The sequence below is a fragment of the Homarus americanus genome, unplaced genomic scaffold, assembly GCF_018991925.1.
Source record: "Homarus americanus isolate GMGI-L3 unplaced genomic scaffold, GMGI_Hamer_2.0 scaffold48016, whole genome shotgun sequence".
Lineage (NCBI taxonomy): Eukaryota > Metazoa > Arthropoda > Malacostraca > Decapoda > Nephropidae > Homarus > Homarus americanus.
In genome coordinates, this window is record NW_024755055.1 from 235004 (window position 1) to 254934 (window position 19931).

The 19931-nt window shown below is 39.7% G+C and overlaps 1 long non-coding RNA gene across 2 annotated transcripts in view; it reads right to left on the minus strand.

Annotated features, from left to right (window-relative positions):
* Positions 1–215: 215 nt before the first annotated feature.
* Positions 216–19931, minus strand: part of LOC121856235 — a 31264-nt gene continuing 11548 nt past the window's right edge. Inside the window, exon 3 of one of the 2 annotated variants that reach the window (XR_006086930.1) lies at positions 216–253. This is a non-coding gene — a long non-coding RNA (uncharacterized LOC121856235). Of the gene's footprint in view, positions 254–7135; positions 7195–19931 lie in introns of those variants that run through there. The other variant, XR_006086932.1, reaches the window with a different exon arrangement.

Consider the following 19931-nt stretch of genomic DNA (forward strand, 5'->3'; position numbering starts at 1 on the left):
TATTTAGGAATTTTTTGGGGTGTGAATCATTATAGTAATTTTTTTTAACACAGGAGTTTATAAATGTATTCCCTTTTACATTACATTCCTCACCCGACCCACAATGCACCGCGCAAAACAAACAGTGACGTCAGAGTAAACCATGCTATTCATTTTTCCCCAAGTTTAAGCCATTTCAGCACCCACCAGCCATCGGTCTACCCTAACCCCAAATTACCTTCCATTCTTTGCCGTCTGCCTGGATGTTCCATGCCTGAAAATTTACAAATGAAACGGTTAATATTCGGCGCCATTTTTTTCCCCTTAGATGGGGAAAGTTTTTGACGCGAGATGTGACTAGCTGTAGTGAGCAACGTTACGGGATTAAACCTTCACCCACAGTTAAACCATCATTATCCTCAGTTAAACCACCATTATCCTCAGTTAAACCACCATTATCCTCATAGTTAAACCACCATCACCCACAAAGAGTTTTACTATCATTATTATCAGTTAAACCACCATCATCCAAAATGTGGTAGATCATCATCCACAGTGTTAAACCGTCATCCATAAAACATTAAACTAGTCCATCATCCTCAAAAGAGATAAACCATCCCAATGCCCAGTTAAAACATCCCCTTTAAGATTTTAAAGCACGCAAAACCTTAAAACTGTCCTCCTCAAGGCGATTTCTTATCACCCTCAAACCCTAAACCATTATCCTCAAAGCTAAACCATTAGCCCCAAAACCTTAAACCATTATCATCAAATTCTCACAGCTAAACCATCTTCAAAGAGTTAAACCACCAGAGAGAGAGAGAGAGAGAGAGAGAGAGAGAGACCCCAACACCCACCATTAAAATTTCACGAAAAAAATAAAATAAAAAATAAATAAAAATAAAAATAAAAATATTCCCAAATTTCTCTCAAAAATTTACTTTCTTATCTTATGTTTACCATATAGGAATTTATTGTATTATTTTGTGAATTAAAAAATTAGGCATTATATATTATTATGATCTATTGACAGCTTAAAACAATGAAAATACTGTCTTTAAAATTTGTGGAAATTTATTTTCATTAATAAATATAAATAAAATTGTTAATTAAAATGTTCATATTTCTCCATAACATTTTAACTTGAATGTGGAATTTAATTGATGTTATATATGGACGTAAATATTATCTGGAACGCAAGAACCATGAATATTATTTATCTTAATTCCTTTGGGTGAATTTTCTTCTCTCTCAGGGAAATGATGAGATTACAGCCATAACGAGAATATGTCTGGCACCGTCCGGATGTCTGTGTCAGTCAGCTGTTACTAAGTAGGGTCAAAGACTTTGTGCAGTATAAATAGTAAAGGTTTATTTTAATTTCTTGTATACGATGTCTTAAAGCCTTAAGTACGGTGTCCTAGTGCCTTGAGTACAATGTGTTAATACCTTGAGTACGGTGTCTTAAAGCCTCAAGTACAATGCCATCTTATTCAGAGGACTATTATGTCACGGTACTCAAAGCATGAAAACTGCTGTACTCGGGGGAATCAGTCTTTCGTACTTAGGTGGAAGTCATAGTACTCTAGGGATTGGCATCGTACTCAACAGCCGGTGAACTTGAATCATCTTCCCGGGGTGACCAAAACACTCGCTAATTAATCACCTTTTTATATTACAAACGACACTCACAGCCAATGGTTCATTACTTCAACACAAGTCCTGAAAAGTTCTCTTCAAAACAAACCACTCCAGGGCATATTTCTCCTTCCCTAACAGCGGGGGAAAAACTAACAGAGAGGGGCAAGAAATATAAAACTTCCCCAACTCTTTCCTCTCTATTTCGGGGAGAGGGAGGGGCTAGGGGACAGAGGGAGGGGCTAGGGGACAGAGGGAGGGGAGGGCCAGGATAGGAGAGGGCAGGAGGCAGGGGGAGGGAAGGGCCAGGAGGCAGGGGGAGGTAAGGCAGGTACTTATATCACGAGCCAAAAATCAACACAGCAAAAAAATAAAATTAAATGAAAATAAAAATCGGGGAGGGAGGGAGGAGGGGAGGGGAGGGGGAGGAGGAGAGAGCACTACTATCAAAAACACCTCAATTTTACCCGAATACAGTTGAAAAGTTTCGATTGGTTCCAAGATACTAAACGATCCCCTTTGGGCTAAAAACCTTCCCTCCGTCCCCTTTAGCACCGGGTTACCATTTTTCACACAGCCTTTTTAAACAAATCCGCCATTTTTTATAAGCTCTCTCCTTCCAGACGCCCCACAACAACAACAATGGTGTAGCTGGACGGCTCTTGTGACTGACGCCCCTCACTCCACACACACCAACACAACCCGACACTTTACATATTTACACGAGGGACAACTCACCCCACGCCACAACAAACAGCTTAAGACGCTACACTTTCTACTATAACCTTGCCTATGATGCTACACTTCCTTGCTACTAACACTTCACTCCACCACTCACCACTAACACTCCACCACTCACCACTAACACTCCACCACTCACCACTAACACTCCACCACTCGCCACTAACACTCCACCACCCTCCTCACAACACCCACCATGACTAATGACCAGATCCAGGTAAATCATTCCGGAAAATGTTTTAATTAAGCTGGAGGTCAAGGTAGGGGGAAAACTCGACTCTCCAGCCCCAGGTCAGGTAAATCTCTTACCTGTGAACGCCCACCATCCCCTCCCCAACATTAGTTAATTATATCAAAAGGCATTATTATTATTATTACCTTCACCTCCGCCTGTTAACGGTACTAAGCCCAGCTCACCTCTGGCCACAATAATTAGTGACATCTAAGGAGTAATTCTACCCCCCCAGAAACATCCACCCTGAAATTATTATACTCGATCAGCGTGCGTCACCAACCACATCCTGTCAGTGTCGGAAGGTGATAACTCCAGAACGGATTCACGGATATTTTTTCCAGCTTGGCAGCAACATTTGGTCCTTCCGGTAACCTTCCCTACTATAGTTTTATATGAATCCCATAACAGCCATTAACCATTAAATTTGACGATTAGGTGGCCATTTGTCTGGCCGTAGTGACCCAGGCCAGAAGAAAAAAGAAGAGAAGAAAAAGAAGGTGGGGCTGGGCGGTGAAGGTTTAACACCACACCTTATGAACTGATGTCACCACCCAATATATTATTCTATGAGACAAGGGTATCACATAGTCTAACCTCAGGTGAACCCATACACACGTCCTGTGGGAGCACCAGAGTCAACTTGTGATTAATAAACAACTGCTTTAGAAATGTTAATAAATACTAAGACTAACGACTTTACACATAATTTAGAGAGAGAGTCATTTCGCCGTCGAGAATAGCTACAATCCCCATTACCAAATAACGTAACGTAACAACTGGTTAACACGCGGCAACAGTCAAGTGTCACGGGTTCATGGTGTGACGAGACTCATTCCCTCAGCTGGAGAGAGGAGTGAGAGGATTTTACAGATTGCCCACGAGGGGGCTAGTTTATTGGGCACCCCCTTACATCCTGTGCAAGGTGAAGCGCAGAAGCGTTTACAGCGTCCAACTGGGAAGCATGCGGAGTTGAGGTGAGAGGTGAGATAAGGTGAGGGGGGTCAGCGTGGGGATCAACGACATACCTCCACCAATAATCTGATCTTGGGCTCATCATCACAAGGGCCTCAGTGTTCAACCCCACCGCCCGAGAACAGTCACACCTCAGTGGCAACCGACACCCAATAACAAGTCTTTATTTCAGTGGCATCTAACACCCAATGAAGACATATTTCACGGATACCGATCACTAATAATCTCATTATTAATAAGTAAACAAAATACTGGCAATGGAAAGTAAAGCCAACATATTTCTTATTAACATTGAGGAGCGTTTTCAAAAACCAAAGACTACAGACCTAGAATGAGAAGGTAAAGTCGAGAAGTAAATATGTTATTAAATTCACACCAGGGAGTGTTACATTTGGTGGTGGAGAAAATTGAGCTCTAACAAGGCCACCACCAGACCAAGGTTGAAACATCAGAGAGGTGTTGCTGCCTCCCACACACCTTCACCTCTCAGTGACACAACCAATAATACGACTCCAATCCGTTCCCAAACTCCTGTGAAGTAATTACCCTACCTTCAACTAATGACTAACAAACTATGGGAAACCTGGATGTTAGACCTGAACAAGGGGAGTGAAGTTACACACGTGACTAAGACCTGAAGACGGAAGTAATGGTACAACCTGACAGTTAAGACCTAAAGAGGGGGAGAGTGAAGGAAGAAATGTCACCGAATACAACAGTTACCGGAGCTTAACAATGAACTGGTCACACTGAACCATGACACCTCCGCACCTAACAGTGAAGGAGGCGAAATTACCGTGGATGGAGAGAGAGGAGGCACACACACACCCTTCCATCCACCAAACAGCTACCAAGCACAAGAGGTAGTGGTGTGGTGCTTGTAAATACAAGAGATGCTTTATATCTAGTCGGGAAGACATGTACAACACCTGCACTCCTAACTGTACTGTGTGAAAGGTTCAGTCATGTAAATATAGCACCACTCAATGACATGCCAGCAAAAGGGTATATACATCTGTAACACACCTGCTCTTACAACACGGACTCTACATACCTCAAGGGATGAGTGTGAGGGGTTAAGAGGAAATAAGAGCTTGCCAGTCAACACGGCCAAGTCCCCCCCCCCCCTCCCAGTCTCAGCACAATGCAAGGGCTTCTCTCAGTGATGGAAAGGACACTGTTGAACTCAATGAAGAGCTTATTGTGGTATTTCTACAAACAAAACTAGCTTAGAATATATCTATTTGTTCAAATTAACTTGTTCATAATATCGGCAGCGTGCCTAGATGTACGTGCGAGAGAGAGAGAGAGAGAGAGAGGAGATATGTAACAAGGGTGGGATGGTGACACGGCCACAAGCAACACCCACCCCGCCACACTTGCCTCACCGCTGGCCATGCCTCAGGAGGGGCGAGGGGCGTGCTCCATAACGTGAAAAAACTCCTCTAGGGAGACACCCTCACCCGTCCACCGGCAGTGACTAGTCAAATGATCCTCAAACAGGCTACAGATTTTATCAGACCCCAACCCAACTAACAACAATGGAGGTACCAATTCTAATAGGCCCATATCCACGTGGTTAGGTTAGGCTAGGTTAGCTTAGCTTGGAGAACTGGGGCCCATTTGACCTATAAGCCCAGATGCAGAGCAGGTACAGTAGGTATTAAGAGGGTGGGGAGGAAACGAGACGAATGCCACACTACCCAAGATACGCCAACGACTGACAGCCATCACCAGTCTGAGAGGGCAAGATGACAAGAGTGCCGCACCATCCAACATCACCCACACTATTCACGAGGCCACACCATCTCACACTCACAAAGAGCCACATCAATTCACATTACCCATGAAGGACCACACTATCATACTAGTCAACATGAACCACACTATCCAGCAAGAGCCACACCATCACACTATCCAACAATGGCCACACCATCACAGTATGAAACAAGTGCCACACCATCACACTATCCAACAAGGGCCACACCACCAAACTATCCAACAAAGGCCACACCACACTATCTAACAAGGGCCACACCACACTATCCAACAATGGCCACACCATCATACTATACACAAGGGGCCACACCATCATACTATTCCACATGAGCCACACCAACTCTGAGTGCCTAACCTAACCAACTTTGAGTGCCTAACCCAACCTAACCAAGTTTGAGTGCCCAACCTAACCAACTTTGAGTGCCTAACCTAACCAACTTTGAGTGCCCAACCTAGCCAAGTTTGAGTGCCTAACCCAACCTAACTAACTTTCAGTGCCTAACCTAACCAACTTTGAGTGCCTAACCTAACCAACTTTGAGTGCCCAACCTTACCTAACCAACTTTCAGTGCCTAACCTAACCAACTTTGAGTGCCTAACCTAACCAACTTTGAGTGCCCAACCTAACCTAACCAACTGAGTGCCTAAACCTAACCAACTTTGAGTGCCCAACCTAACCTAACCAACTTTCAGAACCAACCTAAATCAACTTTGAGTGCCCACCTAACCAAACTTTGAGTGCCCTACCAACCAACTTTGAGTGCCTAACCCAACCTAACCAACTTTGAGTGCCTAACCTAACCAACTTTGAGTGCAACCTAACGAACTTTGAGTGCCCAACCAACCAAGTTTGAGTGCCCAACCTAACCAAGTGTGAGTGTCCAACCCAACCAAGTTTGAGGTCCAACCTAACCAACTTTGAATGCCCAACCTAATCCTAACCAACTTTGAGTGCCCAACCCAACAAGTTTGAGTGCCTTACCCAACTCAAGTTTGAGTGCCCAACCAAACCAACTTTGAGGGCCCAACTAACCAACTTTGAGTGCCTAACCAACTTGAGTGCCCAACCAACCAACTTTGAGTGCCTAACCAACTAAGTTTGAGCAATAACCAACTTTGAGGTCCTAACCAAGCTTGGTGCCTAACCAACCAACTTGAGGCCCAACCTAACCAACTTGAGTGCCTAACCAACTTTGAGGCCCAACTAACCAACTTTGAGTGCCCAACCCAACCAACTTTGAGTGCCCAACCAACCAACTTTGAGTGCCCAACCTAACCAACTTTGAGTGCCCAACCGAACCAACTTTGAGTGCCTAACCTAACCAAGTTTGAGTGCCCAACCTAACCAACTTTGAGTGCCCACCTAACCTAACCATTAAGACTTGGGCCCCGTCTCCGTACCCCATCATAATAGTTAGTTTATTTATTCGGTAGGTAGCCATCGGGGACTGAAATCACTAAACCAACCAAAGTGGAAATCAAACTATCCAAAGGAGAACTAAAATATACAAAGGGGTAAATAAAGCCATCCAAATAGGGCACCAAGTCATCCATCCAAATCCAGATAGGGTACTCAAGCTATCTAAGATAGGCACAAAACCACCAAATAAGACACAAATCCAAATAGGGTACCAAGCCATCCAAATAGGGAACCAAACCATCTAAATAAGGCACCAAACAATCCAAAAGGGAGAGCCAAAACAAACCATCCAAAGGGAGAGCCAAACCATCCAAAGGGGGAGAAGGGAAGGAGGGAGCACGCCACAGTAACAGCTGGAGCCACATATAATTACCTTGGATCTACTATTAAAGGGCAGCCATTGCGGGGCTTGCCACTGTCTCGCGTACAGCTAAAACACGAGAAATATATAACAGTAACAACAATTAATAATAACGATAATATCAAAATAACGAATACAAAACTAATGATAGTAACAAAAATAAGAAATATATAACAGTAACAACAATTAATAATAACGATAATATCAAAATAACGAATAAAAAACTAATGATAGTAACAAAAATAAGAAATATATAACAGTAACAACAATTAATAATAACGATATCAAAATAACGAATACAAAACTAATGATAGTAACAAAAATAAGAAATATGTAACAGTAACAACAATTAATAATAACGATAATATCAAAATAACGAATACAAAACTAATGATAGTAACAAAAATAAGAAATATATAACAGTAACAACAATTAATAATAACGATAATATCAAAATAACGAATACAAAACTAATGATAGTAACAAAAATAAGAAATATATAACAGTAACAACAATTAATAATAACGATAATATCAAAATAACGAATAAAAAACTAATGATAGTAACAAAAATAAGAAATATATAACAGTAACAACAATTAATAATAACGATAATATCAAAATAACGAAAAAAACTAATGATAGTAACAAAAATAAGAAATATATAACAGTAGCAATAATAAATAATAACGATATCAAAATAACGAACAAAAAAATATAGTACAAATAAAAATAACAAATAAAATTGAGAATATTAAACATTTTCAAATTCTGTGTTTACGTAATAGGAGGCAATACACTGTACACTGCCCTCGTCTACAATAAAGGTTAAAGTTGAGAGAGAGAGAGAGAGAGAGAGAGAGAGAGAGAGCTGTAGGTCTGGAAGTGGTGGACTGGGCTTGGCTAGGCTGGTCGGGTCGGGTCAATGACCTTGGCCCGCCCGTGTTACGTCACCTTCGGCTTAGTTACGACATCTTCAGTTTTAAGTCTCGTCCACTTCATCCAATTCACGCCATCTACAGATATATTACGTCCTGTCCTGTAAATTTGTCACCTTCAGTTACCAAGGAATAGGTGCGTGAAAAAAGAGTGGTCCTCGGAGTACATAACACCCATATGTGACCTCTGACCTTCAGCTGCGACCTTAACCCTTGACCTAGGAACTTCAATCTGGTGTTCCTCATATTAATTCAGTGACAAGTTTCATGGACACCCAGATAGCCACACAAACAGAAGACAACGCCACGCCATGATACGCCTACTTCAACAAACACACACACACACACACACACAAAATCAACCCATACCAGATACACATACAGTACATACCTGTTTACAAAGGATGTATACTAATTATCTTACAGAACTCACACACACAGGTATCATCTCTTAACAAGGTCTTTAAAAAGTTTTCTCATTATCCACAGTGACGATATCAGGTTTCCTGTGACCCCGCCAGATATCATGGGCAATGGATGTCTCGTAACTCTCAGTAATTCATTATTACTCAACCCAATAAAGTGTAATATCTCGAGTTTATACAATAATATATTCCATTTATTCCACCAAGATGAATATACTATTTTGTCAGCATAGGTAACTAGGTATGTTCGGGTGGGCTAATCCCCGTATAAAAAAAAATATCAAAATTCGAAACTACTCAAACAACTAGATATATACATCCTCTTAACACCAATTAGTGGACAAGTTTAACACAGTCTTCGTAAACCATGAACTGTAGCTACTTATACACATTATCAGAAATATCTTGACTGACGGATCCGATGAATTGATAGGGTTGTCAAAATCCTTCGTCCCGTTTTGTCATATTGTCTGACACAACTGGAAACACAATCTGCACCTACCCATTACGGTTATTGAACGTCTGGGTCAAGAGAAAAGTGGTATGTCGACCCCTGGAGAGAGAGAGAGAGAGAGAGAGAGAGAGAGAGAGAGAGAGACACACACACACACACATAGCTTTCCAAATAAAATTCAACTCTCATTTACTTACATTTAAATAAAAAGCCTATCCATATTGATCGCTGTCTACAATACTTTAGATAATTATTCTCTATTACCGTAAACATTAACAGCAACCAGAGCCGATAAACAGATGCCACACTCCACAAACGAAGGTACCGTTAAACATCCACTATAAATATACACTGTCACCAACCTCACATGACATGCGTGGCCGTCCAATCCAAATTACGAGGAGACCTTCCCAACACATACATTAACACTTCACACCTTAAGTCCAATATACAAAATCTCAGAGTGGAAAAAAATGACAGATAGACCACAATAATGTATGTATGTGCACGCTTAGGTCCAGGGTTCGATTCCCGACTAATGAGATGTTGTTTGTATATTGAAGTCCACGTGCTATGTGGACTGATGAGACAGTTTGTTTGTATGTATGTATGTGAAAAAAAAACTGCCTTAAAATGGTAAGTGAAGACCACAATCGCCAACCTTCAGCCCAGAGAATTAGACCATGATTTATGAAGAATTAGGGTCCTGTTCTAAGACCCCCCCCCCCTCACCACCAGATCCTAATATGCCTTAAGTGTCTCGACCCTAATGATCAGGTTAGATCTACGTACAGAACAGGTTTGATGAACTTGTCTGGCTTGGTCAAGTTGGGCTAGTTTAGGTGTTTGGATTGCTTGACTAAATTATGTTTGGTGTGACTAGGCTGGCTTAGTTAAGGCTGGTTAAATAATGATTGGTGGCTTGGTTAGATTGGCTTAGTTAAATCTGGCTAAATTACGTTTGGTTAGTTTAGATTAGCTTAAGCCGGAAATTATCATGTAAATAGATAAGTAATTACCATTGCAATAAACATAATTGCCTACTAGACATAATCCTGACAGCTCTGTCCTCTTGTTCAACCTTATTACTGTACAACCCATGTTGTACTGCTCCCCCATTATATTTATGTTTTTCAATTCCACTGTAATTTATGTATATATAAATAGAAAAATAAATAAACTAAAAAAAAATAAATAAATAAATAAAATTAATAAATATTGAAGTGATAACCGTGGTAACATGAGATGTTCTTATTACCACCATGCTATTGTACTATTCCAGATGATACTAAATGGTTACATAATACTTCCTTGAGATAAATGTACAGTAAGGTATATATCAGGTGCCTACAAGAGAGCTCAGGTTCTCATGGCTCAGCCATGTTAATATTGTTATTATTATCCACTCTGTAACTGTGTTTTTCTGGCTAAATAAACTGTTTCAATTCAAATCAAAGGTTAGGGTAGGGTTGATTAGGTGTTGACTGTTGTTTTATTATTATGTGATGTAGTCGTGGCCAGAATTAGGCTAGGATACGGACACATCTGGCAAGTTAGTAACGCTGTACCCATACCGGAACACTCAGCATGTAAACTTTGTGATAAACCTTTAAAGTATACACTTGAACACTATATTATTGAATGTGACACTGTCAAAGACTTCTGGCCACCTGACTTATTGTATCTTGAACTATGTAATTACTTCATTGAATCAGGTGTGCTTGAGGACATTCTTGCTGTTTATCCCAAATTTGCTGCTGGCCCACACTGATTAGTCTTCAATAACAATATGACTCCAATGTATGTGATCCACTGACCTATATATACTGCTAATGAATATGATGTATTTCCTTCTTTGTGTACGAACCTCTGTCCTGCATGGCAGTGAACAGTGACATTACCCACATGAATCTGACCTATATATAGTGTCAATGAATATGATGCATTGTTTGTGCACGAACCTCTGTCCTGTATGGCAGTGAAAAGTGACATTACCTACATGAATCTGACCGACGTATATGTATGTGTGCGTGTGTGTATATATATGTACATGCATATGTGTATGTATATATGTATATGTATGTATATGTGTGTGTGTTTACATATATGTATATGTACTGTCAATGAATATGATGCATCTCTTTGTGTATGAACCTCTGTCCTGCATGGCAGTGAACAGTGACATTACCCATATGAATCTGACCTCTATACATTTATAGTTGTTAATGAATATGATGTATTTCTTTGTGTATGAACTTCTGTCCTGCATGGCAGTGAGAAGTGATACCACCCTCAGTGTCAAGACCTGACTGAATTACTCAGAATAGGCAAACTGTACTACAAGCTCTGCCAATAAATTTGTTAAACTAAAATTGTTGTATTTATAGGCATACGGGAGTAGTGCGGCCCCTACCAATAGATAGGGAGGAGGGAGGGGAGGTTGTGTGTATTTATATTACCCGGCCAGTCAAGGTCACGGTCGCCCCAGTGCATATATTCTCTCTAATGCATTCTTACGGTGGTAAATTTATAGTACAGTACAGGACATAATTCGATATTTTCTCCTTTTTCTTTGTTGCTACTAATAAGTTCAGGCAAAAAACAAGACGATTTTCAAATATGACACTTTTGGCGCTTTTTACCCCTACCGAGTTATCGTGAGTTGAAAATCAGAAAACTACTCAACAAATGCTAAGCGGTGGCGAGAAGTGGCTGTCGTGTCGCGGATGTGCTACTGGCGAGTGGGAAGTTATAACCGACTGTTGCACGAGTTCTTCAAACAAGCTACAATTTTCTTCCTTCCACTTTTCTGGAGGAAGACGCCAGGTTCCCCTGAGGACGAGTTTTAAGGTTAGAAATGACTTGTGATACAGAAATAATTTGCGTTAATTGTGGCGGAGTCCGGAGCCCCCCGGTTGGGAAGTTAGGTATGTTTGGTTGGTTAGCATAACTTAATTTGTCATACAAGTTTGATCGCACCAACCAAAATCTACCTAACCTTACTTAACCTGGGGGCTGTGAGGTATAACTAGGTATTCTTAACAGTTATATATGGATTTGTTCACTATATATCAATATTAATCAAACATTCGTATGAGCCAATGAGCTGCAAGGTGGGCGGGGCTTCTTTGTCTCGCCGCCAGGAAAACACAACTACAGTAGTCAGCCAGTCAGACTTCTGTACCTTATGATTAAGGGAAAACAATATAGTTGTGGTAACATGTTGATAATAGATGAGTTTTTAATTTTGTTACTATTGTTTCCTTTATTTTTAGCTGTGTTTAGTTAACCGATTTTCCCCAGTCAGATTGACGGATATAATTCGTGTGGGATGCCTTTATTTAAATGCGGCTTTATGGAATGTACGCGTGCGTGCTTCAGTTAGTTATTATACGGATAAATATTAAAGACTGAAGTATTATATATACCACAGGGAATAATAACACGATAAAGGGTCAGGTAGATAGTGAACATTTACATCACTAACGTCTTGAGGAAAACATTTGTGATGGCTGCTTATACGTGTTTATTTATGGTGGTATTTAAGAGTTATGTTAATTATATTGCTGACATTTTATCGTACATTGTTACACAAAACCATTTTCCATCCTGAATATTTTTTTTCATTTCATATAACACTAAGGACATGAAATCAAATTGAAAGAAAAAAAAACGACACTTAGCTGGCACGAACTCCTGTGGCATGTTGTTGAAGCAAGCAAACAAATACAGTATTGAATAATATATTGTCGCAGTATTTTTTTTTATAGTTTTCCTTAAACCGAGATTTGGCGACAAGAATATCCGGTCGGGTTGAATATATTTATTATTATTACTGTTATTATTATTAGTAGTAGTAGAAGTAGTAGTAATTACTGTATAATCCACTACGTTTCCAAAGGGGAGTATTGATTTTCACATGTCCAAACGTATGCACATCCCAGCCAAGATTAGTAGCAAGAATACGAGAAATATAGCCAGGACAGAACATTGTAAAATGCGTTCCTCCAACTGAGAGTATGAGAGGGGGGGGATATCACACTAATGCTTTCCGTTCATCTCCGTCTCATGTTTGGTTTCTGCTCAACAGCTCTTCCCAGACTCGGCTTTTATTTTATTTATTTATTTATTTTTTTACGGGTTGCAGGTTGAGAATGTATGTTGGGGTATGTTGGGGGCGTGTTGTCATTTTGGTCTGAAGTGCATTTTGACAGGTTCTTTGTGGAAAATGTTGGGCGTTTTGCCAGCCCTGTCAATTTTAGACTTAATATCATTTTTGGCGGTCAAGGGAATGTGCAGTTTCCAATGGATCTCGTAACTTACTTTACTTCATATATATATATATTTTTTTTTCAAGGCTGGTTCTTGAAGAGGAGAGGACTGTAAAATTACAATGGCCAAGCGCTTTCTTGTATGCAGAGGGATGATCATCAGTGTGGTAGTGATTGGGGGTGTGTTGGTGTTGAGGTCGCAGCTGTGTGGGGGGGGGGTCTGACGTTGCACTTCCTTGTATTGTCCTCCTCACCTTTCTTCTCTTTACCTCACCCCTTTTCATCGACTCCCTTCTCATGCTCCCTCCTCACCCTAGTCTCCTGTTTTATCCTATTCTCCCTATCTCATTTGTCCTTTTTTATGGCTTCTTTTGTAATACTCTTCTCGCTCTTTTCCTCTACCCCAGTTCCCCCTTTACTACCTCCTCCCCTTCCCTCCATCCTACCCACATGGTCATTTGTTTCACTGGGGAGCGACGCCTTGAAAGTGACGACCAAAATGCGTGTAATTCGCCTCGTAATATATACAGTGGAATATATCTGTAGAATTATTATTTTTCCTTATTAGTTTACCGTCAGTATCAACTAGTCACTTTAAACGTATTTTTATTATCTGCATTCTGTGTCAGGGTTTTAAATACATTCCCAGTCTGTACGTCGTTTTACGGAGTTGAAAGTTATTACGGAGAAAATTAAACGACCCGTGATATTGGCTAAGTTAAGGCTGGTTAAATAATGATTGGTGGCTTGGTTAGATTGGCTTAGTTAAATCTGGCTAAATTACGTTTGGTTAGTTTAGATTAGCTAAAGCCGGAAATTATCATGTAAATAGATAAGTAATTACCATTGCAATAAACATAATTGCCTACTAGACATAATCCTGACAGCTCTGTCCTCTTGTTCAACCTTATTACTGTACAACCCATGTTGTACTGCTCCCCCATTATATTTATGTTTTTCAATTCCACTGTAATGTATGTATATATAAATAGAAAAATAATTAAACTAAAAAAAAATAATAAATAAATAAAATTAATAAATATTGAAGTGATAACCGTGGTAACATGAGATGTTCTTATTACCACCATGCTATTGTACTATTCCAGATGATACTAAATGGTTACATAATACTTCCTTGAGATAAATGTACAGTATATATCAGGTGCCTACAAGAGAGCTCAGGTTCTCAACTGGCTCAGCCATGTTAATATTGTTATTATTATCCACTCTGTATCTGTGTTTTTCTGGCTAAATAAACTGTTTCAATTCAAATCAATGGTTAGGGTAGGGTTGATTTGGTTAGCGTAAGTCATGTGGTCAGGCCAGGTTAAGTTAGATTAGCTTAAGTCAGGTCGTTAGGTTAGATTGGCTTAAGCCAGGTCAGAATTGGATAGGTTAGATTAGATTAACTTAAGTCAGGTGTCAGATAATTGGTTAGATTAGCTCAAGTCAGGTCAGAATAGAGCTCAATTACCAGCACCCAGTGGCCGATTAAAGCTGGGATATGGGGGGGAAATACACACATGAGACTGACAGACCTGCACATCCGTCACGTGAAGGCCACAGAACGGCACCCATAAAAGCTGTGTCAAACAAGCACCTATACTGATTTTTTTTAATCCAGCAAATAAATCCTGCACTACAATTACTGTATTGCGGCAATTATTACAGTGTGTGGTGTGTTACTAGGCGTGATGTGTTACTGTGCGTGGATACATTACCATGCGTGGCTATATCATTGTGCAATAAACATTCTGACCCATGTTTCTCGTTGTAATACATTATATAAAATTTGATTGATTTATATATTTTAATAAAATTAGTTACTATGTTTATATAAGGAAAAACAACAACACAAAATCCTAACAAACAGAATAAGGAGTGAAGTTATATGTACTCCGGTGTCATAGTGGTTTGTATTAATAAGGCTTCATGTTTGTCTACGAGTGTAGTGCTCCCAGCCAACGATCAGGGGTCCGACTAATTACCCAAATGTAGCCGGAATGAAGTCAAATAATGGTCCTACATGAATAAATCGGACTGCCAATCACTTCTCGACTAGTATTTGGTGTCAGAAAGTCACAAAAAATTGGAAAACTTACTTTAATCTGAGTTCGCGTGCATGTACCGACGGAGCGAGGAATTATCCAAATGTACCCAAATGTAGTCGCAATGAAGTCAAATAATGGTCCTTCATGAATAAATCGGACTGCCAATAACTTCTCGACTAGTATTTGGTGTCACAAAGTCACAAAAAATTGGTAAACTTAATTTAATCTGAGTTAACAGATCGAGTGCATGTACCTAACCTAACCTAACCTCGACTAGTATTTGGTGTCACGAAGTCACAAAAAATTGGTAAACTTATTTTAATCTGAGTTAATAGATCAAGTGCATGTACCTAACCTAATCTAACCTAACCTAACACACACAACTCAGATTAAATTAAGTTTACCAATTTTTTTTTACTTTATGACACCAAATAATAATCGAGAAGTGATTCACAGCCCGAATTACGCTTGTAGGACCATTATTTGCCTTCATTGCGGCTACATTTGGCTACATTTGGGTAGTTAGTCGGACCGACGATCAGACACTACCTTAGGTGTTGTAGCACAGTATAGTAATACATAATACGGTAACAGTTACACTAACGATATATCTGGTACCACAGGCCGATCTGTGAGGCGTAATGTGTAAGTTTAGTACGTGTGACATATGTAGAGTAGACGGTAGTTCCTGGAGTCATTTCACTAAGACTGCAATGTACATGCATACAGTATATACAACATTAGTGTGGTCGCCGTGTGTCCTGCATGGGTAGGTGGCCTTATTACCAGTACAGGTAGTTCTGCTATAACGCGATAATTGTGTTCTTGTAAAATATCGTGTTATAGAAAATCGCGTAATAGAAATAACAGGGCTTATGGAGAAAATAGGGTTAGGTGCAGATTACTCGAAATCGAAAAAATTTAGTAGTTAGCCTAACACAAAGGATAGCACAGTCTAAATAAATGTTACATTCATATCTAATAATGAAATCATACAGTAAATTTAACACTTTACCTTGAAAAAATATGAATGTAACTTGATGGGGGAGAAGGGTGATTTTGAGGTTGATAACATCAAGCTTCTCTTCAAGTGTTATATCCTTTCTTTTACGATAATCACCGGGAATTCTATCATCAGAATGCTTTTTGGAGATATTCTTCTTTACCATATTCACAGTTAATACCACAAAATTGGAGAAATAGTAAGCAAAAATCGCGTTATAGCAAACAAGCGATCGCGTTATACAAATATTGTTCCGAATTCATAAATCGCGTTAGAGCATATTCGCGTTATCAAAACACGCGTTATAGCAGAACTCACTGTATTCACAACTCGCCCTAAATCTCAAATTATCGGCAGGATGTAGTGCTGACTCAAGTGGCTGAAGCCGTGGGTTGACGGTCTCAACCTATCAGCAATAAATGACACCCAGCCACGTGGCTGATGCTGTGGGTTGACTCAAACAATTGGAGGCGAATGGCAACAGATCACGTGGCTGATGCTGGCTGTGGGTTGACTGGTAAATGTTGTAGTAACTGACCATTCCTTCACGCTCAGTCCCCAAAGCTCTTACAAAGCGGTCACAGTCAACACTAGGTGTGCTCAAGGCCACCAATTCCCGGGTATAATTACTGTCCCAGTTTGCCGGCAACAGCAAATTTACCTCATTCAAGAGGTCATTACTGGGTGACCACTTCAACATGCAAAGAATATCTACAAACGCAGCACGCACGGTAAACCTGATACAATGATCATCTGCCGCTCGACCATAAACTAAACATTTAACGAAAATACGGTGTTCCAAATTCTAAACCGCCTAAGGTCTCCTTCGTGACCCATTCGCTACCAGGCCATTATTTTTTACTAAGAATTTACATGTCCATCCCTAAGGAGGAGCAGCCCACCCATGTGGTGGTGACCATAACTCAGAACATTTGCTATAGCAGCACCCCTTTACTAAATACAGTTAGGTGAGGTTAGATTAAAGATATCTTTGTAAACCGTATGCTATAGTAGCACCCCTTTACTAAATACGGTCACTTAACACCAGCTATGAGATGAAGCAATCACAGTGAAGCCACACCCAAACAACCAGAACATTCTTGGGTACTGTTTGGCATCACAAGTTACAGTCTACTAAAATCAAATTAACTTGGTAGCTATGCCATGCCCCCTTGCGCATGACTTAGAATTAACATGATTGGTTGGTGGTGGGGTGAAGAATGCCCAGTAAGTTAAAGGCCAGATTGTTAAATAGCCCCTTCGGCAAAGCAGTGCCTTTGCAACAAAGGACACATTTTCAAAAAGCGGCGGGGAAGTGTGGACCACCCCTATCAAAGACTATACTGTACCTAAGTATTGTACTGAATTTGCATAATTATGTAAATTAGAAAAATCTTCTAAAAACACATCGTGTGGATGTGGCTGTAAGTTGGGTTAAGAGACATGGTGGTGACACACATGACCAAAATAACACTGATGTGCTATCACTTTATAACACTTTGTATTTTTCTAATATTTCTGATATTACAAAGTTCAATGAACTAAAAGTTAAGATGAGATCATGACATCTTGAGAAGGTTGTTAAGCACATCCTATTTCCTTACACCACTAACAGAAACATACTACTGTACAGGTACTAACAGCAGAATTCTGAAAACAAGACGAATGCAAAATGATCAATGCTAAAAAATGGACAACTACTGTACCGTATACTGTATCCTGAAACCAAATCTTAATATAATCAAGCCTGGAAAAAGCAACTCCCACATAGAAAAGACCAGAGTTGAAAACTTAGGCAAACCCCTTAGATAAAAGTAGCTGGGACTGATTCATTAAATTGATATTCATTCCTTTAAAAACCAAGTCCCTGAAGTATAACTTAGAAGCAGGTTGTCACCATATATGGTATCAGAGGCAACAAGTCAGGATGACATCAGTCTGAGTGCACTGAACATCTGAGCCTCCCACTTGGCTTAACCATATGCTGTCTTTCCCAGATTCAATTCCTCAGTTCAAGCCAAGTTTAACCTCATCCTCTTGGAAGAGGGAGGGTAGCTATTACACATTTTACCAACGAAGAACCAAATGTTCTCTTCCCTCAATGTTTAACGCCCATATTCCAAAAGAAAAGAAGGGCTATACAAAGCCCATTATACACTGTCCCCTCCGAGGAATGGAAACAATTCCACGGGTTGATAAATTTATCCAAATAAAAAATTATGGATTAGTAAGCATCCAACACATGTTCAACACCAACTGACTTCTGTTCTCCACCACCTACAGTACAGTACCAGTTTCAAATTAGGAATTCTTGATCCTATCACAAGAGTTAACAACACTAACTTTCCAATACCTTACAACCGCCTGGTTTTTATGAGTGTTACGAACTTTACAAATATTCTTGTAGCCACTTTAACAGAGAAAGGAAAAACCTTGAGTTGGAAAAAAAAAAAAAAACATTTCTAGGCAAATGAAAAAGAATATGCCAATAAATGTCCTAAATCAACAGACACACACCAAAAGAGTTCCCATACTCTAAAAATCTATGGACAGGAACTCCCATGGAAAATGGCTGACAAAATTGGTGGAACACTTAGCACACATAACAACAGTCAACAATTATTACAAAATGAGCCATGAACCCACTGAACTTATTCAGCTAATTGAGGTCTACCATAATACAGTACAGTACAGTATAAGCATTTGTTGTAGCTGCACGGAATAGCTAACACGTTAGCTTTCCTGGACCGTGTCATTACTAAATACGACCGTACCGCTGCCAGATGCCTGTCTTCTCCGCGTCTTGGGAAAAACTGTTGTATAACAGTCTTGGAAAACAATAAAATTAGGAGAACTGTTATTTTGACAATACAGAAAGAAATTGTGAAGAAAATATATAGAAAATTATGGAAAGAAAGACAAAAAGTCAACTATAAATAAGAGAAACACCTAGAATTCTTTTACCCTAATTTATTTGTAAAGGACACCAAGACAGCTTTATACTTCAGTAGCAAATTATACTGCAAGAATCAAAGATTTGTGAGGTATTGGTGTAATATCTTTCCTCCATTACTTACATGGCTTGATCCATTTTTTCTACAGGAAAGGGGCTCCACTACGTATGTTGTCTTTTCTCTGGTAGCTAGATTGTGGTGTTCACATATACCGTACATGAAATAAGATGAATTTCAGGTTCGTTTGTCTTAATTTTTGCACTTACTGAACTGTAATCAACTTGTTCACCCTTATTTAAAGTATCTTATGAGTATTGATATTAAGGTTTCATCAATCATATCCGAGTAATTATCAATATTGTTACACCAGTCACCAACGGCTATTGCAATTGGACAGCGCCCACTTAAAGGCGGACGGAGCCAAAACAGGTTTCAACTAGGCGCGATCCTTTTCAATTCTTTCACACCGTATGCTTTGTTTTAGGTCCTATCCAATATAATACCGTATATAGAATTATTTTTATTATTATATCGCAGTTTTTTTTAATGCCTCACGTGTCCTAAACTCTTCAATACTGTATTAATAAAAATATTCTCCATAAGTGGCCACAATCCACGTATTTACCCACTGTTTTAGTGGGAGGAGCTCTCTGATAGGTTGTTAGCTATTCGGGCGCAGCACACACTAACGCCTCCTCGAGGGTTGATTTT